This window comes from Miniopterus natalensis, chromosome 3 (genome assembly GCF_054644295.1).
Source record: "Miniopterus natalensis isolate mMinNat1 chromosome 3, mMinNat1.hap1, whole genome shotgun sequence".
NCBI lineage: Eukaryota > Metazoa > Chordata > Mammalia > Chiroptera > Miniopteridae > Miniopterus > Miniopterus natalensis.
The window spans coordinates 43315016-43339050 of record NC_142083.1 but is presented as its reverse complement, the minus strand read 5'-3'; positions in this window follow the sequence as shown (position 1 = coordinate 43339050).

Here is a 24035-nt window from a genome sequence, read left to right as displayed (position 1 = left end):
TGCTGGGTGCCACCCTCAGCGGGACGGGGCCCCTGGCATGTCCAGCATCAAGGCCAGTGTCTCGGGAAGCACGGCTTCTGACGACTTGATTAGATCATCCCGCCGAGCAGCCACTTCCGTCAGTCTTCCTTTGTGACCCGATGTTCACTTCTGCTCTCTTGTGGCGGCTGCGAACTCAGTGGCTGCCCCCCTTTGCTCAGCAGCTCAGTGCCCTCCTGACCCTGAGCAGCGCACGGGGCTCAGGCTCGCTCGCCGCGTGTGTTGGACAGAGGCGGCCATTAGCAGGAGCAATTACGCCTCATTGCTTTGGGGACTTCACGCTACGCAGTGATTCTAGCCCAACTGTTACCAACGTTTTTCTTTTTCAGACCGGCTGATAGAATACAGCGTGGATTATGACCCATAAAGCCATTTGTTCACGCTCCTCCGCGTGCACAGGGAAAAGCAGAACCTTTGTCCAGCTGTCTGATGATTCCCAGGATCTGAATTAAGCACATGCATTCATGTTTCACTGCTAATACTATTTGGCTACAAGTCAAGAGCTCTTTCCCCCTCTGCATGTGCACGAGAATAAAAATTTAGAATATAGCTATATTAAAAGTATTCAATACTTTCGCATAACTTCTCAAACTCTTAGTGTATATTTTTATAGCCAGTCTCCTCTCATTCACAACTAACTGTGCTATTATGTCACTGTAAGAGATTGATCTCATTCAAATATCTAATATCACTAAATACATTGAGAAGCTCATGCTCAGAGAGGGGACGTCTACGGAGGACAGAGCGTAAACTTTCCCATCCCTTGTGCAAACGGTTCCTGCTGTCAGTATTTCTAGGGCAGCAGCCGGGCCCGCTAGGCTCAAAGGGCCTTCGTATCTCTGATTCTCTCTTGACACTATTCCCACTCACGCTTTTTTCATCCCTGGAAGCACCCTACTCATCCTTATAGGCCTGTCCCCAAAGTCACTGTCTTAGTCAGCTCACGCTGCTTTAACAAATACGCCATAGACGGGTGCCTTAACAATAAGCATTAATTTCCCACAGTTCTCTATTTTTTCTCTCTCCTCATCTTAAACTTCTTGGTTATCAGTGACAAGACCTGAGTTTCAATACAAAGTCTACATTTATTAATTCTGTGACATCAGAAAGAATTCTTATCATATCTGTGCTTTGATATCCCTATATGATAACTGGAAATAACAATAATAATAGTCCATTCATTATAGGTTAGTTGTGAGGCTAAGATTCAATAGCTGGTGTAAATGTGCTTATTACCCCCTTGGATGTGTTAGTAACCACAACGCTCCTGCTTTCCACTTACTTTTACTGCATAATAAGCCTCCCAAACCTAGTGCTATAAAAGAATGATCATTTCATTATGATTGGCTGTTTGGTAGATAAGAAATGTGTATAAAGCACAGCAAGTGACTACTTCTGCTTCGTGATGTAGAGGTCATAGTTTAGAAGACCGAAATGGCTGGGGTGCTTTGAAAAGCTGGGGCTGGAGAATTTCCTTCCACGATGGCTTTCTCACTTACACGTGGGGCCTTGGCTGCAAAGGCGAGAAGACGGGCTCAGCTAGGCCCACTGGCTGGGCTGCACACGTGGCCTCCCAGCACGGCGGGTGTCCAGGGAAGCGGCCTCCGTACATCGGGACTCGGTGTTCCAACAGCACAGAGCAGAAGCCGTGTAGCACTTTTTGACTTAGTGTCATAAGTCACATAATCATCAGTTTTGACAGACTCTATTGCTTGAAGAAGTTATAACAACTCCAAATTCAAGTGGATAGAACATCTCAAGGTGTGTCGAAGTTTTAAAGCTGCTACACCCACCAGTTACAGAAAAATATTCTAAGAACCCTTCTACATTTTAAACTTCAACTACAACCCTATGAGGTAGACATTATATTTATTCAATGGATGATTAAGCAGAGACTCAAAGGTCAAACAACTAACTAGTGACTAAGCATGGATTTTAAAACACTTCCTATAAATTTTTTTTAAAGTGAATCTTTTTTCTTCTCTACAGTCTTTTCTCTCTCTATGGAATCTCCTAAAATCTTTTGTTAAAATTTGTTATGGCCTACCTGCTACTGCGTGTGTTTACATGTGTGTATGTGCATGAGAGAAAGACAGACAGAGACAGAGAACTTTTATAAGCAAACTCTTTGAAAGGTTATTGACACTTATATCTATTTCTCTATTTTTCAACTGAGTCCTAAATTATTGTTAAACTGGTACCTGTCTAGCATTCCTCTATTATCATTCCTCTACCAATGACCATCAGTGTTCATCAAGTCCAGGCTGTATTTAACAGGTTTGATCAGTCAATCCCTTAGTAAACTTTGTACATAGTTTTTTCATTTGCTAAATTATTACTACTCTGGAGATTTCTCATTCATTAATTAAATAACTATTTATTGACTGCCTACTCTTTGCTGGGCAATGTTTTAGGTGATAGAGCAGTGATCAAGAGACAAATACCCTGGCTTTCACTGAGCTTAATTCTAGTGGAATCCTATTATATTACTTATGATTGCATATTGTTATTATTGGTTTTTAAGTTGTCTTGAAAATCTATCTACATTAGTTCTCCTGAGAAACAGAATGCGTGTGTGTGTGAGTGTGTGTGTGTGTGTGTGTGTGTGTGTGTAGAGAGAGACAGGCAGACAGACAGACAGAGACAGAAAGATTTATTTTAAGGAACTGGCTCATGTAACATTGTCTCATTCAACTGTGGGGGCTTCGCAAGTCCAAAATCTGCATGTTAAGCAGGCAGGTTAGAGACCCAAGAAGGAGTCAATGTTACAGTTCACTGTTCAAAGGCAGTCTTTTGGAAGAATTCCCTCTTCTTCAAGAAAAGCCTGTTAAGACCTTCAACTGCTTGGACAATGCCCACTCATATTATGAAGGATAATCTGCTCTATTCAAAGTATACTGATTTAAATATTAATCTCATCTAAAAATACTTTCACAGAAACATCTAGAAAAATGTTTGACCAAATAGGTATTGTGGCCTAGTCGGGTTGACACATAAAATTAACAATCACAAGTCCACTCTTTGTCAACTTGGCACCTACACACATTGCCTCAATCCACACTTAAACCCCAAATAAGGATAATAACAGGCCACATTTCCACCTAACACTATAGAAGTGTCTTGAATGCAACTGAAAATGTACAAAATCTTTCCCCAGAAGGGGATGCAAGGTCTGTGGGTAATGTTTTCTCTTCTCCTTGATGTCCTTTAACTTAAATACTAGGACATAAAGTTGACAATACTTAACTACTATGAGGTGAAGTGAATACATGTTATGTTACACCATAAGGAGAGAGAAGGGGAAGAAAACAAAGATATCCACTGTGTGTGTGTGTATGTGTGTGTGTACACACACACACACATACATGTTCACAACAAAATAAGGAGGAAAGCCTCATGACAATTTCCGTCTTTGCTTCTGTAACTGGTCATATGGCCATAACTTGTATTTACAGCCGCCTTCTCCATGACACATTCACACTCCCTTTGCCCTCAGCAAGCACTTCAGCTGGTTGCGATGATTCTGTACCTGGCAAAGTGACCTAAACTTTTAGTCTTCAAGGGTCTATGCCAACAGCAGTCCTGCCTAAGTTGGGTTGTTGTCCTTTTGCATTGACATGAAACACAGGATATGGTAATACTAAGAGACACCCTATGGGATCACCTGTACCCCAGATATATTTTTTCTTGCCTCCCTTTTGAAGTAGTGATCCAGTTCCCCGTTGGTAGTCAGGATCAATCGCCCGGCCCGCAGAGCAACTCCTTTTCTTTGTCTGCTGATTCACAGAAATGTGGAGCCCAACGTGGCCAGGTGGCAGCCTTAGATTACAGGTCAGTGCAATGACCGTTGTGTCGCTTGGAGCAGCATTCCTCCCTTTGGAACTAAGATGGCCAGGCCAGCAGAGCAGAAAGTTCTAGCAACAAGAAGCACAGATTTTGCTAGTGGGTTACTAGGTTCAATAATGAGTGGTACCACTCCTGTTTCTACCCTCTATTTCTGCACCCATGAGTCCTGGCTGTGGGAGAAACAGCACCCTACACTGGATGCTGATTCGGAGCATATACAACGTTCTGGAAAATCTTCCCCGGGTTCTGCCAGGTGAATAGCTGATGATGTAACTGGATGTTCAGAAGGTCATTTCACCATTAAGCCAAACCAGCTGCTTCGGGATAACAGGAGCAAGCGTGGCAAGACCGGTGGATTCCACCAGCACTGACCCATTGCCACATCACAGCTTTTGGTAATAGATACCATTTGTGGGGTTTTTTTGTCGTAGTTTAGCTATTACTCCAACCTAGTTGGGTTTTTTCCAGCTTGCAAGTGATATAGTTAGGTAGCTGCACTTACTATCTCAACGCTGCACTAAGCTCTGTGAATCCCAAGTAAATAGAATGAGGTCAGTTACGCCACTACAGGAAGAAGAAACCAAGTATTTGAAATAACAGAGGCCATGGAACCCCTTTAAATAGAAACAGCACAATATAGTCAGGAGACTCGACTTCAAACCCAGTAACCAGGCAGCCTTTAGACTCTCCACATTTACCTTCTGTTAAAACGTGGATTCTGAGAATTTTCTCCCACTCACCACACCATTTTCAATGCAAATTGGGTTTAATAAATAATAATCACTGAGCATACAGTCTCTTTCACATACTGCTTTATCACGTACAGAAATGGAGTGTATGCAGTTTAAAATCATTAAATTCTTTGCATTAAGTAGTCTAATTTTTTCATGAAAGAAAATTGTGTAACCACAGGAAAAGGATCTGTTGACACACTACCTTGTGCTCAGAGTAAATTTAATTCTAAAGGTCACATTCTTTAAATATTTTCTACAAACTAAATGCAGACTTTTATGAACCAAAGCAAACTAATGGACTCCCTGATGTGAGAAAAAATAATCTATAAACTGAGATTTAACTAAAGGGTGTGTGCAGTATGTACCTATAAATACAGAGTAGGGAATATGAACTGAAAAATCAGATAAACTCACTGTGACTGAAAAAAACCTGCATGAAGAGACTTACACAAAGACATTTTAGATGTTCTTAAACACTGAGGTAACTTTGCCTAGAGGGTTAGCCGCAAATATTTTTCATTTAGCCACAAAGATGTGTGTGTGTGAGGGAGAGAGAGAGAGAGGGCGACAGAGTACATCTTGAGATAAGAAGAAAGTATTAGAATTTGAATGAAAAGAAAAAGACAAGAAATTATCTAATAAAAGTAGTGGATCTGTTTGCCTTTCAATGTAATAGCTAAAACAAAAATTACAAAATCTCTAAGACACCATGTTACTATCTCTATTTCATAAGTGCAATGGAGCATAACAGAGGAAAGGCTCGATGAAGATCACACAGCCTATTAATGCTGGAAAGGGAATTGAATTCAGGTCCTAGGCTGCAAGTCCTAGACTTTATCTTTACAATAACACTTGTACATTATGGAAAAATGCAATAAGAGAAGCCCCAAAGCTCACTGAACTAAAGTCAACAGCTGTTCTTCAGTCATTAGTTTAATGAGAAAACGTTACATTTCATGGGAAGTCTGTTTTCAAATTTCATATAACATTTCCCAAAATCTGGCCTTGAGCTTCGGCGCTCCCCTGCTCTGCGGGGTGAGCTGCCTGCCCCCGCGCCTGCCGGAGAGCCCCGCGCTGCGCGGGCCTGGGCCCCGGTCCCCACGCTGCGGGGGCGAGGGCCAGCTGCCCTGGGCCATTAGCGCCATTCCCCAACATCGTGCGAACAGCCAACCTACTACTTTTGAGCCTAACTTTATGTGTGACTTCTGGAAATTGACGGTGGGTATTACAGACATAATTTGAAATTAAGCAGCCCATAAACTTCCATAAATATTCCGAAGATATAAATTACAGATCTGTGCCAATGGGAGGGAAGCATGCCTGAAGTATAGTGTAGGTGTGGTCCAGGGGATTAGATTTATTGAGGTCACAACAGCATCCATCCTTTGTGTTCATCTCACAGATGTTCCCGTCTCTCAGGTTCCCAGAATTGAGAAATTTGTCTAAGGATTCTTAAAAAAAAAAAAAAAAAAGAAAAAGAAAAAAAGAAGAGGTTTCTAAGAGAAATGTAACAAAGCTTCACTTAATGTATCTCATATACTAATGTGTCTATACAAGGCCAAAATGAACATTTTAACATTTCTGTTCTCATCTTTTTCACATGTTGCCAATGGTTTTGATTTTTCTCTTTGCTGGTTTGTGCAGTTACTTCATCAGTGTATCAGAGCCTTCATCACATCTATAATAATTCAACAATTCCTTTTATAAATATACATCTAACAAATACAGCAAACAAATGTACAGATATCACTCCTGCCCCCTCAGAATTATGGTCTACCAAAGAAATTGATACTTATCAATCCTAACTATTTAAAACAATGTGATATTTCTTTGGGAAGCTTATTTCTAAAGCTTATTTAGAGGCTTTGTTATTTAGAGTGAAATAATTTTGCTTTTATTAAAATTTACTTATTTAGAAGCTTACTAACATTTCTAAAGCTACTGCTTTTCAATACATTTTACATGTTTCCAGTATGATAAATCTCTCAGATTTTTAAAAATTCAATATGCTGCCCCTTTCAATTCACTTAACAATAGGAAAAATGCACCCAATTTATCTTTGGAAAATTTCACTATTTTCAGTGCCAAAGAAATGGTTTCTTTTTAGGCAAAGTATATATCTAGGTAGAGACCATTATATTGTTTACTGCTGAACACTTACCCTGTAATATTTCTCAGCATGCAGCTGGAATAGATAAAAATGACAAAAGGAGAATTTGATCCACTATTTGGTAAACTGGATTTTGAATAGAAAACTACCTGCTCAATCAGAAAGGGCAAGTTTTCAATACTATAGCAATCATGGTTAATGTAATACCTTATTTGTCCTTACAGGGTTTACTATTATGTGTAGATAGCCTCCAGGGGGGTTTAAGGGCTGGGTGAAAAATAAGATGGGATTAAGCAAAAATAAAACAAAACTTCATAGACACAGACAACGATATGGTGATTACCAGAGGGAAAGGGGTGGGGGAGGTAGAAGAGGGTACAGAGGGGATAAATGGTGATGGAAGGAGACTTGACTCGGGGTAGTAAACACAAAATACAATATATAGATGATACTTTATAGAATTGTACATCTGAAACCTATATAATTTTAACTGTCACCCCAATAAATTCAAGAAAAAAGAAAAAAAAAGAATGACCCTAAGGCCTCATAGAAATCCTTAAGCCACCGAAGAGGAAGCCACTTTCATTGCCCTGGATTTCAGGTGACATGAAACCATTTGCTAGGCAAGGTTGCTAAGAAGTGTAAGAGTGCATCTGGATCGCTGGAATGTGGGGCCACCTGCTTTAATGCGCATCTTGTAAAGCCTGCAGCTCCGTGTTCTTCAGTGGGAAAAGACGGGAACATCTGTGAGATGAAGACAAAGGATGGATGCTGATGGCCTGTGCCAGCATTTCTTACCACGAGGAGTATTGGCATTTGGGGTCATATAATTACTCAGTGTGGGGGACTATCCTGTGCATTTGTAGATGTTCAGCACCATTCCTGACCTCTACCCATTAGATGCCCCTTGAGGCTTCCCCTACCTCTCACTATTGGGACAACCAAAAACTGTCTCCAGACACACCAAATGTTCCCTGGGGCAAAAACTGCCCCTCGTTGAAAACCAGTGATCTATGCCATGCTTTGGAAACATTTCTGGTTTAAGAACAACTGGAAGGCAAACCATCAATTAGTTTTCTCATACACATTTCCATAGTCAATAAAAATGTCTAACCACTATGCTATACACCTGAACTAATATAAAATAATATTGAGTGTCAACTGTAATTGAAAAATAAACACAAATTTCCTCTCTTAAAAAATAGTTTTCAAAATGTAACATGGTGCTATAGCCTCAGTTACATGATTTTGGGGCAGGCTAAATTAAATCAGTAGATAGCAAAGATTTTAGCTGTATCCATTCTCTAAACATGAGTATTATTAGCCACATGAAGAAGGCAATGCACTATTACAACAACATTACTCTATAATGAAGTATTTCCTTCCATTCAGTCACCCAACTCTCAATTATAAAAACAAGATGTTTTATTAGCATGGATAGGGCACACGCAACACTGCTCAGGTCACACCTCAGTGTCTGAGGTGGCACCTTAAACAGCGGGGAGCATTTTTCTTCTGTGTCATACATGCTCACGGCTTCTACATACAAAGAGTAAAATGCAATAATCAGAATGTCTGGTATTATAAGAATTTGCTAGCTTTTAAATGGCTTTTGGATTTTTTGTTGGTTTGGAAGGCACAGACCTGAAACCGTGTTCTGGCTCATTTGTATTTTTCACTGTTGTTCATTTACCTAATGAAGGTAAATAGCGCAACACAGTGATGACCTCAATAAGGGTTCCCACTGGGGAGGGCAAGCTCAGCTTGACTCTAGTAAAAATCTTTTTTCTTTTTCTTAAAAGAATTCATGAAACATTAAAGAATGATTTAGGCTTTGCTGATTGATTATTCAAAACCTACACTTGCCAACTGGTGTTTTTAATACCTTGAGGCTTAAGTGAAAATGAGACAAGAAATCTCAGTTGAATTTTTCCTGATGTTATTATATTCTTAATGTAAATTATTATTACCAACATTATGCACACAGCCTAAAACATTAATTTTAGTGTTGTGAAAAATTATCTTTAATGTTAGTTACCTTGTAAAATAATGTAATATGTCTACTTACCCCCAAAGTCTCCTTTTCCTATGGCTAGCCTCAACCACTTAATTACACAATACAAGCCATTGCCACTGTGAAAACGGTCTACATTCACAGATTCTACACACAGAGATTCTAGACTCTTTGCCTTCCTTGGTGGAATCAGCAAGGATTAGCAGAGAGTCTTTTCTGTCCAATCAGAAAATATTTAATAAGCAATAATTACAATCTAAGTAATGGATCACTATCAAGAAAGGAAAGATGCAGTCAATGTACTCAAGTGATCAAGAGCTGGATGCAGAACCTGCCACAATTTACAGGCCTAGTGCCAAATAAAATTCAGGGCCCATTTTTAATAAATAATTTTTTTAAAAGGTTGTTTTGTTGATTTTTAGAGAGAGAGGAAGTGAGAAGGAGAGAGAGTGAAAGACACATCGATGTGAGAGGGAAACATTGATCGGCTGCCTCCTGCACACCCCTACCAGGGATCAAGCTGGCAACCCTGGCATGTACTCTGACCCAGAATTGAACTGGTGACCTTTGAGCGCACAGGACAATTCCTAACCAACTGAGCCACACCGGCCAGGGCAGAAATAAGAATTTTAAGACACAACAGCAGAGCATTAAACCAAGTGGGAGGTCCTCTGACACGGAGTCCTGCGTAACTGCACATATCACACCCCCTCTAAGTCAACTCAGCCTCAGTGACGACACAGTTACAAGGAGGAAAATATCTGAGGGTATATCACCAAAAAGGTGTTGGAAAGAAGATCTTTCAAATCCCTTCAAACCATAAGATTCTATGAAATTTGAGATTCTGAAAAGCCTGTGTAAGAGAAATAAAACAACCTTGTAAGATGAATGTCAAAGCAAGACATTCGTAACAAAACAGAGGCTCTCTTAAGAAAGCTGAAAACCGACCTTGCAAATGCAGGTGAGAGAAACATTGATCCTGGTGTTAAATGTCAAATAAATAGTTGGGATAAGTCAGGAGGAGAGGTCATTCTTAACTGGAGTAGGAAGAAGATGTTATCTGAGAGTAGGTGAGAAATGGCCTTGTCTTTGAGGACTTAGATTTAGCTAAATTCACACTGACTTCACATGTAATATGGCTTTAATAATTGGCATTTTGTTTTCTAAATAGAAACCCTTTTTAAAACCTTTAAATTATTTGATTAGGTCATAAAGTCTCCAAGATAGAAATTTAAAAATACTAAACTATAATGAAATAAATACGCTGATGTCTATTATGGGTTGCAGCGAAACTTCTATGTAAGAACATCATAAAAAAGAAATGTTTTGCAATACAAGTAGAGCTTGTCATCCTTCTACAAAATTTTCAGATCAGATTTACCTAGTGCCTTTCTTTGGATATATATGTGAGCTATAAAATACAGACATCACTTCCTTTTTATCATTATGTTCACTATCACTTGAAATGTATCGGGATGGAGTAGCATTGCATTCCATCCCATCCGTCAGCCTTTGAGATTACACCTCACTCATTTGAACATTTGCGAGTGAGAATCTTACCAAAACAAAAATTCTGCCCAAAATTGGAAAATCCCTCTGAAGTGAAACATTGACTTTTCCAGTCAGAAGTGTTGGCGCCGTGTGCGAGAAGTCCTGGATGCTGAGGCTGCGCTGCTAAATGTCTAAAACGGGCTGAGGGGGGAGTGGCGACAGGGACAGAGCCCTGACTTCAGCATTGGCTGGTTTCGGAGGTGTTAGAAACTGTTTCATCTCTGCGACTTTCTGTGCACCTAAAACTACTCTAAAATAAAAGTTATTTTTAAAAGAACCTTTATAATCTACTCAACGTGTAATGAGCCATTTGTTCTCCTTTGGCCTCGGAACTGCCAGCGAGGGGCCATCAGGCCGGGAGCGTGGCTCAGGCCCCTCGTCCGCCCCAGCCCAGGGCCTCCCAGAGCTTCCCTCGGCCTGAGCTCAGGGTCCTCACAGTAACGAGGAGGTACCCCGAGGAGCTGTTTTGCTGAACAGACAAGATGCCATGTGTAATACATTTAGCGGAGGGCCAGGGCAAAACAGGCACTCAGCACGTGCAGCTAATAAGATTTAGACAATTTTCAACCTGAGGCTGCATGTACATACCACCTGGGAGGTTTCGAAAATCCCAAGACCTGCCCTACACACCAGGCCCACGCAAACTACAATCTCTGGTGATGGGATCCAGGCACCAGTGTTACAAACCTCCTTAGGTTATTCCACGCGCAGCTATTGTTGAGGAACGCCGTTCAGCAGCTAGATAGCTCTTAGTGTTACACTGTATTTCCTTTTAAAGAAGCACAACCACAGCAATTATCGTTAGTGTTATCAAGACGCAGCTTAAGCGCCCACTGTGTGCAAGATAATAAAAGCCCCTTTTCTGGAAGGCCTTTGAAGCACTGGGAAGATACTAACATGGATAAACTCTTTGCTTAGGCTGCTTGTATTTTCCTCTTCTTTATAATTTCACATTCTTAGATGACTTCTTGTCACATCTGTGCTGTCTGTGGTGAGCTGCCAGCTGAGCTTCATCTCTGGAGAAATCACTGAACACAGTTTTGATCCCATGCAGGTAGCCAAGGGAAGGAGGGAAGCATTCTGAATAATTAGAAGTGGAGAGAGGAGCGTGGGACTCCCTTAGGAAAGTGCTCCTGTCAGAGCCAATGGAAGCAGATGCTCCAAAAAAACAGGGCTCAAGAGAATCCAGGGGGAACTTTTCCCTCTGACAAGGGAAAATCCAAGAGGATCAATTCCATTTACCACCATTAACACACAATTTTTGATCAAAGGCATTATTCTAATTACATCTGTCCCTAAATCTTGAGAAACATATGTCATGGCCTCTGATTAATCAGCATGACAATCATAATTGTGGGAAAATGGAAATTCTGATGTTTTCTCTCTATTGGTTTTACTCAAAGCTTCCCCCTGTTTCTGCCCCGAGTGACTGTCGGTTCAACCCTCTGTGAACACTGGATTGAAAGCTTGTTTCATTTTTCAAATCCCTTCACACTGTCAGACTCTGAATCAAAAGGCAGCCTGCCTTTATGTTTAAGTTAGAGTGATAGTAATTAGAGTGCCCTGGAATTCCCCACAAACTATTTCATCTTGAGAAACATGGGTTTACACTCCTGCTGTCTGCTGAGCTGTCAATCTGTGTGGGGAAGACACTGAAAGGATAAATTAACCTGATGACTTCTTCCAAATGGTATCGATTCAAAGATACATCAGCTGACAACCCCACTCTCAGAGGACAAAAGACTTGCTGCCATTCAGGGAGTAAATAAATACTTTATAGGTCAGTAACACTAATGTTTCCAGAGGCCTCTAAGAACCTCGTGCTTTACAAAATTGCTGCCAGGTTTAATGCCCTGTTATTATGGAGTGATCATTTTCATTTATTTTGTTTCGTAAGTTTTACTTGTTTTCACTATATGCATAGATTTATTTTCCTCCTTCTCTGGAAGAAAATAATACTTTACAGCAGGAGAAAAACACTCAGATGAAGTAAAATAGCTTTTGACTTGGGCTATGTTTGCAAGGACAAATATCAAAGCATAGCGATAGAAATTTTGAGATGTAGAGATAATTTAAATCACTAACCATAAGCAGGAGATGGTGAGAAGAAGGTGGGAGAAGCTTCAGTGCCTCAACTGGCCCACGCGTATAGCAAGATCAGTAAGGATTACTTAAGCTGATAAATCAAATAACTACAGTTCAACTGCATTAATTTAAGACATAAATGCATGCTTCGATTTCTTTAATTTTTAAAAATAGCTTCTAGTCACATAAAGTTTAATGACACCATTGATTACCTTCTTGTAAATATGTAATTTTTATATAAATATATGTAATAACAATTTAAAATAGTTTTATATATTTTACTGTTATTTTATTGCTATATTTATATTATATATACAATATATGACATATGTCATATGTTGATCATATTAATGTCTATTTTATTACAAAAATGGATAATTTACATATGTGATATATCATTTAACAATATATTTATGTATAATATATCAACAACATTTATACAAATAAAATTTTACATAACCACACATACACACACACATATATTTACATAGTCTTATATATCTGCATCATATGTACACACATACCAACCACCTAAGAAATCATGTATGTGAAGAAAAGTCAGCTATTCAATTTGATGACCCATTCCAAAAGCTAACCTGCTCTTCTTAGCATCTTACTGGGTAGAAACTCTATGAGTTTTATTCTTTCACTCCCCCCATATTTATTCTATAATCATATTTTATTTGTTGTTACTAAACTTATTTCTAAAACGAAAACACTAGGTATATGCAACTCAAATTTTAGGGAATGTCAATTCTACTTTTCTGCTTCCTGATATATTTTGTCAGTTTTTGAACCAAATAGTTAACATAGAAAATATAACAAGACGGATATTAAAAACAAAAGAGAAACAAGTGCTTGACTAATGTGTCAGCATAACATTTCTTCTTTTGCTCTGATTGTTTTCTGATTTGTACTTAAAAATTTTAATGAGCTGGTATATTGTTATCTTTAAAATAACAATGCAAAAAATATCCCAGTGAAAGATGAAGAGGCCAAAAGAAGGGTGAAGTTAACTAGGCAATAAAATGGTATGTGTCCTATAATTATAACCTGATGAGATATTTACTCAGCAATATCAAGAGTGACTTTTTTATACTGGAAAGTTTGTTTTTTAAGTAACTGCTACATTTCAAGGGAAGAACAAATACCCCTTGAAATAAATGATACAGAATGAATAAGTAAATAAATAAATAAGAAATACTTAGAAGATAAAAGATAGTCTTTAAAATTAGAGAAATAATGCTTATCTAATTCTATATGTGTTTGTTACTAATTAGAGCAACTAAATTTCAAAATGTCTCAAAGGTTATTTTGAAATGATATTTGCCAACTCTGGTAGGTCAAGCCTGCCATTCTTTGATATAAAAGTCATGACATTCATTCCCCAACTTCTTGTACTTTAAATTGATCTTGAGAGTTTGGGGCCAGCCTCCAGGTGATATTCAGAAATATTTGTCAATTTATTGTAGCAAGGTGCTCATCTGTATGTTTTTTTCCTACTCTTTCTGCCCATATTTTAGGACTGGCTCTGCCATTACTTATGTCCCTGATCTTCCCTTCTAAGATTTATTTTATAACATGGGCTTGTGGATAATTTTAAAAGACTACTGCCATATTACTACTTTAATGCACTAATAGACAGCCAAGTAAACTACCACTAATCTTTTTTTTTCTGCAGAAAAATTAGTTATTATTTTAAAAAATAAGATAGATATTTAAAAGATGTACTTCTCAATTCAGCTAACATATACAGTGTGCTAGCCGTGATGCTGGGCTATAAAGACAGAAACTTTTCTAGTCACAAGAAATCTTGTATCTAGTTGGTGATTTGAATAAGTAAACAATAAGATGTAAATATGATACAATAAAAGTATTAGTAGAATTCTGTTCAAGATACCATAAATCAGAGGGAAAATGATTAGTGTGTCTAGGAGGGTTTCTCATGGGAATTGACCTCTGCATTGAATTTTATAAAAAGAGAAATGGCTCACAAGGAGGGCAGAGGCGAAAGCAGATCCCAAACAAAAGGGCAATGTATGAAGACATCAACCATGATGATGTGGTTGGGTTCTGCCATGATGGAGGGTGACAGCTGGGCATCTATAAGGATGTCAGAGACGGAGCTGGGGGACATGGGGCTGGAGAGATATCCAGGGGCAGAGGATTAAGGTATTCAACTCCATGATGCAAGGCTCAAACGTATGGGTCTGAGGAGCCAGTGAAGGGTTTCAGTCATGGGACATATTTTGGATCAATCACTCTGGCAGCTCCTGTGGCAGGAGAGTGAGGGGTGCAGACATAGTGACAGATTTAACACCTGGAGGCTATTCAGATAATCCAGGCAAGCCTTGACCAGGACATGGGGAGACAGTAGCATTGGAAATATAAGAGCTGATTTTGTTAAGAACAAACCCCCAAATTTTAGGAAACTCAGAAATATTCAGCTGAGTGATTCCTTTACTCTCAAGTGCTCTTTGTAGTCCAACAGCAATTATGAGCTGTGTGGATTCTTGATGAAAGAAGCACTAGCAAGCGGGTGGGTCCAAGACAAGGAAAGGTCTAAAACACTAATGGAGCGTCCACCCGCAGGTGTCAGTGAAAACCCTAAGACCCAGCAAGTGCATTTTTCTAAGAGGATGGACACTTCCATCAAATCTCAAGGGGTCTATGATATTAAGGGAGTGAGAATCACTGCTCTGTATCCAGCTCTCAAGTCTGGCCCCCTCACAGTGCCTCAAAAACATCCTTGACATTCCTGCTGCCATTCCTCACAGGGACCAAACCACGAGTTTAATGGATTCCAAACTCGGTGCTTTGAGTTGCTGTTTCTGCTTACACCGCTGTGGGGCCAGTCTCAGGATTTCCTTTCCTAGGTGTTAATAACTGGAAGAAAAGATCAGCTATCTGTTGTAACACTACCGAGCGTTTCCTTCCTAGAAGTCAGCAGAGGTGGGGAACCTGCCTTTGAAAGCAGCTGGGCCTGGAAAGAACCCCTTTCCTGGGGCTCCTCGCTCAGGTGCCCATTTACTGGACTTGGGTTGTTCTGGACTTGGGGGGTGTGACGAACGGAACCGCTTCCCTGGGAGCTGAGGGTTCTCCTGCCTAAAGTGAAGAGCTGTTTCAAAATGCCGGTATAGTGGGTGTGAGCCCAAAGCTTCTCCGTTTCCACCGGGCGACACCCGCGACGCGCTGCTGTGCGCGGCCTCCCTGCGCCTCGGCCGCCGGGCTCCCGGCTCTGCGCCCCCAGGCCCAGCGCCTTAGCCCAGGGCGGCGACTCCGCTCACCTCCGGCCCCTAGTGTGCAACAGGGACACTGTTGGGGACACTCAAAGCGTGTGTTAAGTAAAAGATAAGTGAATGCCTACAAGAGGAAGTATTTCACCCAGGGGCAGCGGAGAGACTGAATGGGGAAGAAGGCGCGTCTGAAAAGCGGGGCTGTGGTTGCGTCTGGGATCCGAGGGGCTTACGAGCGTTTACAAATCTGTGAGTTTCCCGGGTCTCATTAGGGACCCTCGGCTTAGCTGGGTCCTTTATCTCGCTTCCCCTGTTAGCTTGTGGAGGTTTTCAAAATGCCAAGCGTCGGGATTATTGCCTTAATTCAAGGTACCCTGTGGAGAGCTTTTGCTAGGAGCCACCTGTATTCCTTTCCAAAGCTCAGGATCGGGCCATTTTATTATAAACAAAACAGCTGCCCCAGAGAACCGATAACTAGGAAAATCGTTGTGGTGTTTGTTTGCTTTAATTGCAAAATCCTGTTTTTAATCCATGTTAAGAAACTAGAGGAAAGTCCCGGCCCACCGGGCTCCTCCGAGGCCCCGCGCGCCCGGCGGGAGGGACCCTTTGCGCCCCGAGGCCTGGGAGGCCCGGGTCCCGGGCGCAGCGCGGCTCGTCCCTGAGCGGCTCCTCCGCCGGGAGAAAGGAGATGCCGCGCCCGCAGCCGCAGCGCCCTGAGTCGGGGCCGGGCCTCGGGAGGCCGCGCGGGCGCTGGGGGGCGGCCTGCGCACCCGAAAGCAAGGGGTGCTGGACCGTCTTGGAAAACATCAGAAAGCTGCCGCTGTGGTGTCGAGAAAGGAAATCCTAGGAGGCGTTCGACATTAGAGCACTGAGTATTTTATCTCAAAGATAATTGCTCCATCTTTACAATTTTAAGTAATAGCTACAAACATCTGTAATGCTTCCAGAGTGCTTTTTCATACTCTGGATTGCAGCTGCTTAATGGCAGCAATGAGTTTTGTTTCAGAATGGTGGCTGAGTGCCTGGCATAGATAGGTGTCCAATAAACTGTTATTGAGTAAGTCAGTGATTGCACTTAATCCCCCAATAAATTTTTAATTTCAAGTAATTATTCTCAGATTACCTATGAGAAAACAGATACAGAATGTTTGCCCAAATAACAAGCGAACAGGGTTCAAAATGTTTACATCTGTAGGTTTTCTACTATATTAATGACATCCTACTATGGTAAATAAAACCTCTACAAAGTGCTCTTCAAAGGCTATTTCAAAAGGAATTAATGCAATACTAATAGACCAAAAAAATATTGTTTCAAATCATTTTAATTGATGCATATTTGTCACAAATGCCATTTGAGTTGATAGTAAAGTGTGAGAGAGTTTCTGTATTACATTCATGTGGCAATATATCTCTTGAATTTAAATTATATTAACTTGAGGACTCTGAGTCTGAAAGGAAAACATTTCTCACCATCTGAATTTTCCTTTCACTTGGAAAAGCATTCATCCAGTTGACATACAGTTGACACTTCCAGCAATTAAATCCAGCATTTAATACTGCCAGTCCCTATTAGAAGATTACTATTGTCCTTTACTAGACTCAAATGTCCACTTACTTTCTACCAAACAGCAGACATTAATAGGATTGACTCACCCAGCCCACTGCTGAACTGGGCATCTCTGTGAGCCAGGGAAGAGCCAATTTCATTGACCTTTGATAATGCCAGCTATCTTAGAAAGGAAAATCACAGAAGAGTTCAGAATTTTTGAAACAACAACTGACATAGGTTTCCTGTCTGTTTTTAAGAGAAGCAAAAATGCATGGAAGTCCTCTACTAAGAGCTGCTAGGTAATCCTTTCAAAATACTTGTCCCAGACACTCCAATGAAACCTAAAGATCTGTCCTGAAATAGCTGCATGTATTGGGAGAGGGAAGTGGGTGGGCTTTCCATTCTTGCTCATATCTCAGTTTCTCATACTTAAAGATACTTAGAATCAAAAGAGCATCAAAAGGGAGTTCTAGAAGAACTCAGTCCTTACGAAAGTGCAGACTTGCCTGCAGGACCGTCTTAGGCAGCCCCAGGAGACAGACCGTGTGAGCAACAGGACAAGGCAAGAGGCTGCAGAGCCGCTGAGAGAGGGGTGCTCGCACTCTGACTCAGCACCACGCAAGCACACAGTTTGCCACTGGCTGAGCTATGCACTAGGGTTTCGGTCTGAGTTTTAGGGAGAAACTGAAAATTCAAGGGTGGCAACAGATGCTCCTCATCTTGAAGACTCTACCCAGATGCTGCCACTTGAGGAGAGGAAAGAAGCAGCTCATTCAGCAGGGCTGGGGAACTGAGTGTTTAATGCCTGGCCATAAGATGTTTGCTAAAATCTCAGATTTCCTTCCCTGTAGTTGGACCGATGCCAGGCCCCACTAGTCCCTGAGCGTTCCCCAAACAGACGCCGCTGGCAGTGGCTCCAAGCTCGGCAGGGGAAGCTCCAAATGCGTAAGTGCTCATCTCTGGTAAGTAACCCTCATCGTATGTAGTGGTGATCGTGGGAGGATGTCAATATATTTAATGGTGCATTTGATGTTAGTCATATAGGAAATGAAAGGACCACATAGAAAGTCATTTATTCCTCCCTCACAGACAAAAGCTTTCTGTCTTGCCCAGGGAGATAAGTGGTTTCTGTCCCCGGCTAAGAGATTAAATGAGCAAGATAAAGAGATAAGGCAAAGAGCTGATTTATGTTAGCTACTGCTGGTGGAAGAACGCAGGGCAAATATAGGAGTATAAAAGCACTGAAAATCTGAAGAAAGGCTCACCAACATGAATCTGTCTGATCCTAGGATCCTGGCTTCTATTTAATCCCCTCCTGTTCCTTCCCATCTCTCTCCCATCTCTGCATCTTTGCCAAACCATCAGATATTTACAACCCAAACTTTTAAGGAATTTAATCTGAATTGTCTGTCCCTAAGGATGTCACATATCAGATTCTTAAATTATTAAAACATGTGCACATTCTGGCCTCACATGACAGATCCTGTGGTTGGCTCACGCAGCAGCTAGCCCAGCCTTCCTCTAGCCTGCCTTCCTGTCTGCAGGGGTGTGAAGGCTGAAGGCTAGATTTCCCAAATTCCTTTGCAGGTAAGATTTCAGACAGTTTAGGTTCTGTCAATCAGATGTAATCTCACAGGACTCTGCATCTAAACTGAGTTTGATGGAAGGAGTAGTGGGTGTATGACATAAAATTTTCTAGTGCAGCTAGTGGCAAAGGTTACATGGGGCTGGAGTTGACAGTTGTGGCAATAGCTTCATGATTCATCAGGTTCTTGACGAGTCATTTGCTCCTTTGCAGTCCAGCTCTGAGGGTATAGCTTGGGAAGGCATCCCTGGAAATGTCCAGTGTCTTTTTCATCAGGTCAACCAGTGATTACGTGGGCCATAATAATCCCTTGAGTTTAATCCAGCTAAAATGGTTTTGTTTTTCTGCAGCTGAGAACCTGACAGATAAACTTGCTCTGTTTATAATAGGATCTAGAAACAAGGGGAGAGAAATCAGTCGATTCTGTGGGAAGAAACCAGACTATTTAAGTATACTTTCCTCTGTCAGATACTCCATTCATGCTAATGAGAAATTTACTAGCAGATAAATCTATACAACTGTGGGTGTCACCATCTTAATTCCCACACTAGATTGCACTAAGTTCATAAAAACCTATCATTCAAGCTACTGGGTCACATCGATTCTGAGAAATTTTCTATCCTAGAAAAATTATATTTTTATGTAGCATTGACAAAAACATTTAATGGACTTTTACCCAAGTGGCCACTCAAGACATTGGTTGTTAGAAGTGCTGCTTGGTTCATTGGTTTTTCAATGCTCTAAAAAATATTTCTTGTATTCTGAGTCAGTCATAGACTTATGTTTATGGTCCTAGGAGCTAAGACCCTAAAGTACAATAGAAGCTGTTCTGTGTGAAGAATTATAAATAACTTTGTTTTCTTCAAATTGATTCCACATTATTGAGGTTTTGCTGGAATATAAAAAAGCACCGGTCACACATGCAAGGTTGTATTATATAGAACAAAAGAAAAGTAATTGGAAAATCTTGCCTTAGAATTACCTTATTTACACAGATTCTCATTTACCACCCAGAAAGGAGAATATAAGGAGAGTCTGAGGTTACTAAACTTATTAAATTCTCACTGCCTGGTTTATCCCATTCTCCTCAGCATGTGGTTGGTCTATTCTAACTTAAAACTGTGCTTCTGCTACATGGAAAGATAGTTAACATATAACCAGAGAATTTCAACCCCAGGGATGGTGTAATTGCCAGAAATGAAGATAAACTTTAAATAAAAAATATATATGAAATTGTTCTATCAGTGCAAAAGGAGTTTACCTTTGGGAAGAAGATAAAAAACTGAACACATGTGAAAGATCTATTTTTCTACCTGTTCTAACATGTTTTGAAAGCATAAAATGGTGTTTATTAAGCCAAAATATGATTGGAATCTCTGAAAATGAAACTTACAAGAAGCATCTTTAGGGACTGTAAAAGAAAAAATTAGAAATAAAAATAAATGAATCAGTCACAATTCCTCTGAGCATTTTTATTCACAGACAGGTTGTGCATTAAATTGCCTGGCCATGCAGAAGGAAATCAGGGATGGAAATAAAATCCCCAAAAGGTCTTTTGAAAGCAACATGAAGAAATGAGAGCCTAAAGAAATCATTGCCTAAATACAGGTGACAAAACTAAAAAAGAATCAGAATGATATTTTAAAAATAAAAGCTTTGAAGGAAATGCTAAGATCAAATTCTTCTAATTCGAAATTAAAACAACCTATTTGTAACCGACCATTTAGTTAGCAATGACTCTATGCTGGAACCATGCTAAACAGTTAACACAACATAATAGTAATCTCCATAACCCACCTTCGAGTGTTTAGCCATGTGCTTGGCTCTGTTAGAAGAGAGTTACAAAAAAATCACTGAAGGTCTTAGAAGTATAAAGGGGATTTGAGCTCCTGGTTTTCTATCCCAAACTTGGTGTTATTAAGCTCTATGCCATACTAAATTTTTGTGGCCTTATCACTAGAACTAAAACTAGTTCTACCAAATAATACCAACAGACACATTCACCTGTTTGGCTGTCCTTTTGTCAATGTACAAAAAACCACACATCTACCACCAAACAGTTAAGAACTGAACTGGGAACCCACCAGTGTATCAGTTAGGGCATTTACATTGCAAATCAAACACAGACTTGTCTAAACATGCTTAAGAAAAAACAAAAAGAAAGTAAAGGTGGGGGAAGATGTGAATGCCTCAGGAAAATGCGAAGTCCTGGAGGCAGTGCTTGCTGTGCAGGATCCCACAATCACACGGGGCCCCGAGCCCCGGCACCTCCTGGGCCCCAAGTCCTCCGCCTGGCTTCAGTCACAGACAGCTTCTAGCTGGGAGTAGCAAGATCATTGGAGCAGCTTCGGTCTCTCACCCTTTCAAGTTGGAATCAAGCTAAGGATAGAGAACACTTCTTCCTGGGACTGGGAAGAAGCTGAAAGTAGCAATGTGTCACTTAGTGCCTAGCTTGAGTCACGCTGACGCCATCAGTGTGTCTAGGCAGGTGGCTGCTTCGGGTTGGGTTAGGCTGAGGTCTCATCCATGGTGTCTGAATGGAGCTCACTGTGCCACAAAAGCGGGGGTCAAAAGAAAGCAGGTCCCTAAACAAAACTCAGGACTGGCTACCAAAAGAAAATAATTGATGTCGAATGGTCATAAAACCATAGTAGCCAAGTACAGTTCTAGCAACTGATTATAGGCAAGTTGCCAAATATTTCTCTAGACCTCATTTTCTTCATTTCTAAGATGAAGGGCTGACTCAGATAGCTTCTAATATCTGAATTTACCTTAAGGTTCTATAAAAAGTTATAAATCGTAAACATTCTACTTTGGCAAACCTTTGCCTCTGTATCTGACTTACGCTTACCTTGAATGTCTGCCTACCAGGAGCTCTGGCGTCTTATGTTCTTCCCTGCCCACCCAAGGTCCTCTCCTTGGTAAGACCAAGACTCCTGACAAAACACTAAGCCCCACCTAGCCTTCTCTCAGTTCTTAGCCTCTGCCTTCCAAAAATCCCATCTTCTGCCTTGCCTCTTCTAGGTACTTTGTGAATGTAGACATAGAAAAACTTAGTATATAATAGGTTCAATCAAAACTTTTAATGACAATGAATTATCACAAGTGCCATTGCATCAATTAATTACCAACCCCTGCTAACATGTTCACATTCAGTAATTTCTGATAGAATCAGTGGCTAACTCATGAGAGTAACTCTCTTCTGGGATTTGTAGTGGGCGACTTTCATGACATTTAAATTCAGCCTATTCTCTGTAGGTAAAATAGACTCTGCTAATTATGCAGTCTTGAAGCCCACCGCCAGAAAAATTAGATTAATATAATGTTCTACAGGTTGGTAAGTTCCGAGGGGGCAGGGATCCTACCTTACTCATCTTCATTTATCCTAATGCCCAGCACTTAGTCAGAACTCAATTAGTGTGGGTTAAATGCTGAAACCTACTGCCCTGGAATTGTCAGCCCATAAGGGGGAGGTATGTGTATACACAGCTACAAAGATCTTACAATCTTCTAAGTCATTCATGCAATAAAAATGTGCCAGACAGTGTTTTGGCACTAAAGAGACAAAGGTGAATAAATAGGCAAAATCTGATTCCCACAGCACTCACATTTTATGGATAGACAGAGGGTGATTTAATAATTAAATATTACAATGCCAGGAAGTGATGTGTGCTAGAAAGAACATAAACCAGGGAACGGAAATAGAGAAAGATGAGAATGATGCTGGTCCAGAAAGGGTGTCTAAAGTTTGCCTCCAAGGAAGGGTTTGAGCGGATACTCTTTTTCTGGTCCTAACTGTACAAAGCAGGAAAGTTCACTTGTCATATTTGATATGGGAAGCGCTACAAAATCAAGAGTCACAGTTGAGTTAGACAATATCTGAATTGCTCCAAATTCCAGTCTACTGATTCTTTTGTAATTACTGATAAAAAGTGTCAAAACTAGATGTATTATAGTTATAGAATGAATAAAACTCATACTCAGAGAAATTTAGGATGAAAAGAGCAATGAAAGTGGTGTCGAAAAGGTAATGATCCTTGCAGTAAAAGGCTGATTGCCGCTCCGCTCTGCTGGGGATGGCAGACTGGGTGACAGGCAGGCAGTGGAGCCTGGACGGGGAGGGTTCCCAAGGCCGGGGGTCCCAGGGCCTCCACTATAGATGCACATACATGTTCCTTCCTCATTATTACTCATAACGGTCCCCAACAGATTTACAAAGCAAAGCATCATTCACTAAGCTCCGTCTCCATTAACTTAAAAGATGGTCCTTTACTCATGTGTCACTAATTACCACTGAACTAACTAAAATGTTTTTATAAACCATTCCATAAAGGTTACTTCAGGCCACTTTAGGAGATGCTTTCTCAGGAAGTGATGCTGTTATAAAAGTTTAAAGAGAAGCCTAAAAACCAAGTAATGGATAATTTTTTCTTTTTCATTAAAATGTCACAGAAAATTTTGAACGTTAAAAAAATTCTAACACTTTGGTGTCAGGTGTTTTGTTTTAATTGTTATTTATTTAAAAATATAAATTCAAACCTAATTTTAAAATTTTATATAAAACGAAGAATCTGGACTTAATGACCTATAGTATTCACTGAAACTCGAGAGTTTGGTGATTCTGCTTGACTGGGCCTTTGTTATACTTTAAAAAAATGAAGGCAGTGATAAAGTTAAACCCAAATGCTCAATAGAAATAATTAAGAAATATATGTGATATCAAGGGACATGGATTAATTTTTCAGGGTCTTGCTTTTAAAACGTGGGAGAACTACTTGACATTATAATAAACATTAAAAACATATTCTGCTGCATTGATATAATTGAAAATTTGATATAACAAGACTCTTTATAGTGAGTTTGTATTACATTAAACAAATTGACTCCACATATGCACACATACACAAATGCACTGAGGAAAATGGAAAATTAGAGCTATTAGTCATATACTTGCAGCTAAATGAAAATATAGTTACTTAACTAGTTTTTTTAAATAAAAGGAACTATTCAACTGAATTATATGTATATAGCATTCTGTCATATATAGTATACATAGTAATATATTCCTCTAGATTTTATTTGATTGTTATACATATACACATGTATGCACATGATATATACACAAATATATATAACACAAAAATACACAAATATATCCTACACAAGTGTATATACACAAATATATATATAACATAAAATAGTTATGTATTTACACATATATATTTTATCTAATTATGTTTGTTATGTATGTGTCTATTTTAACAAATGAAATTTTGATGTGTAGTG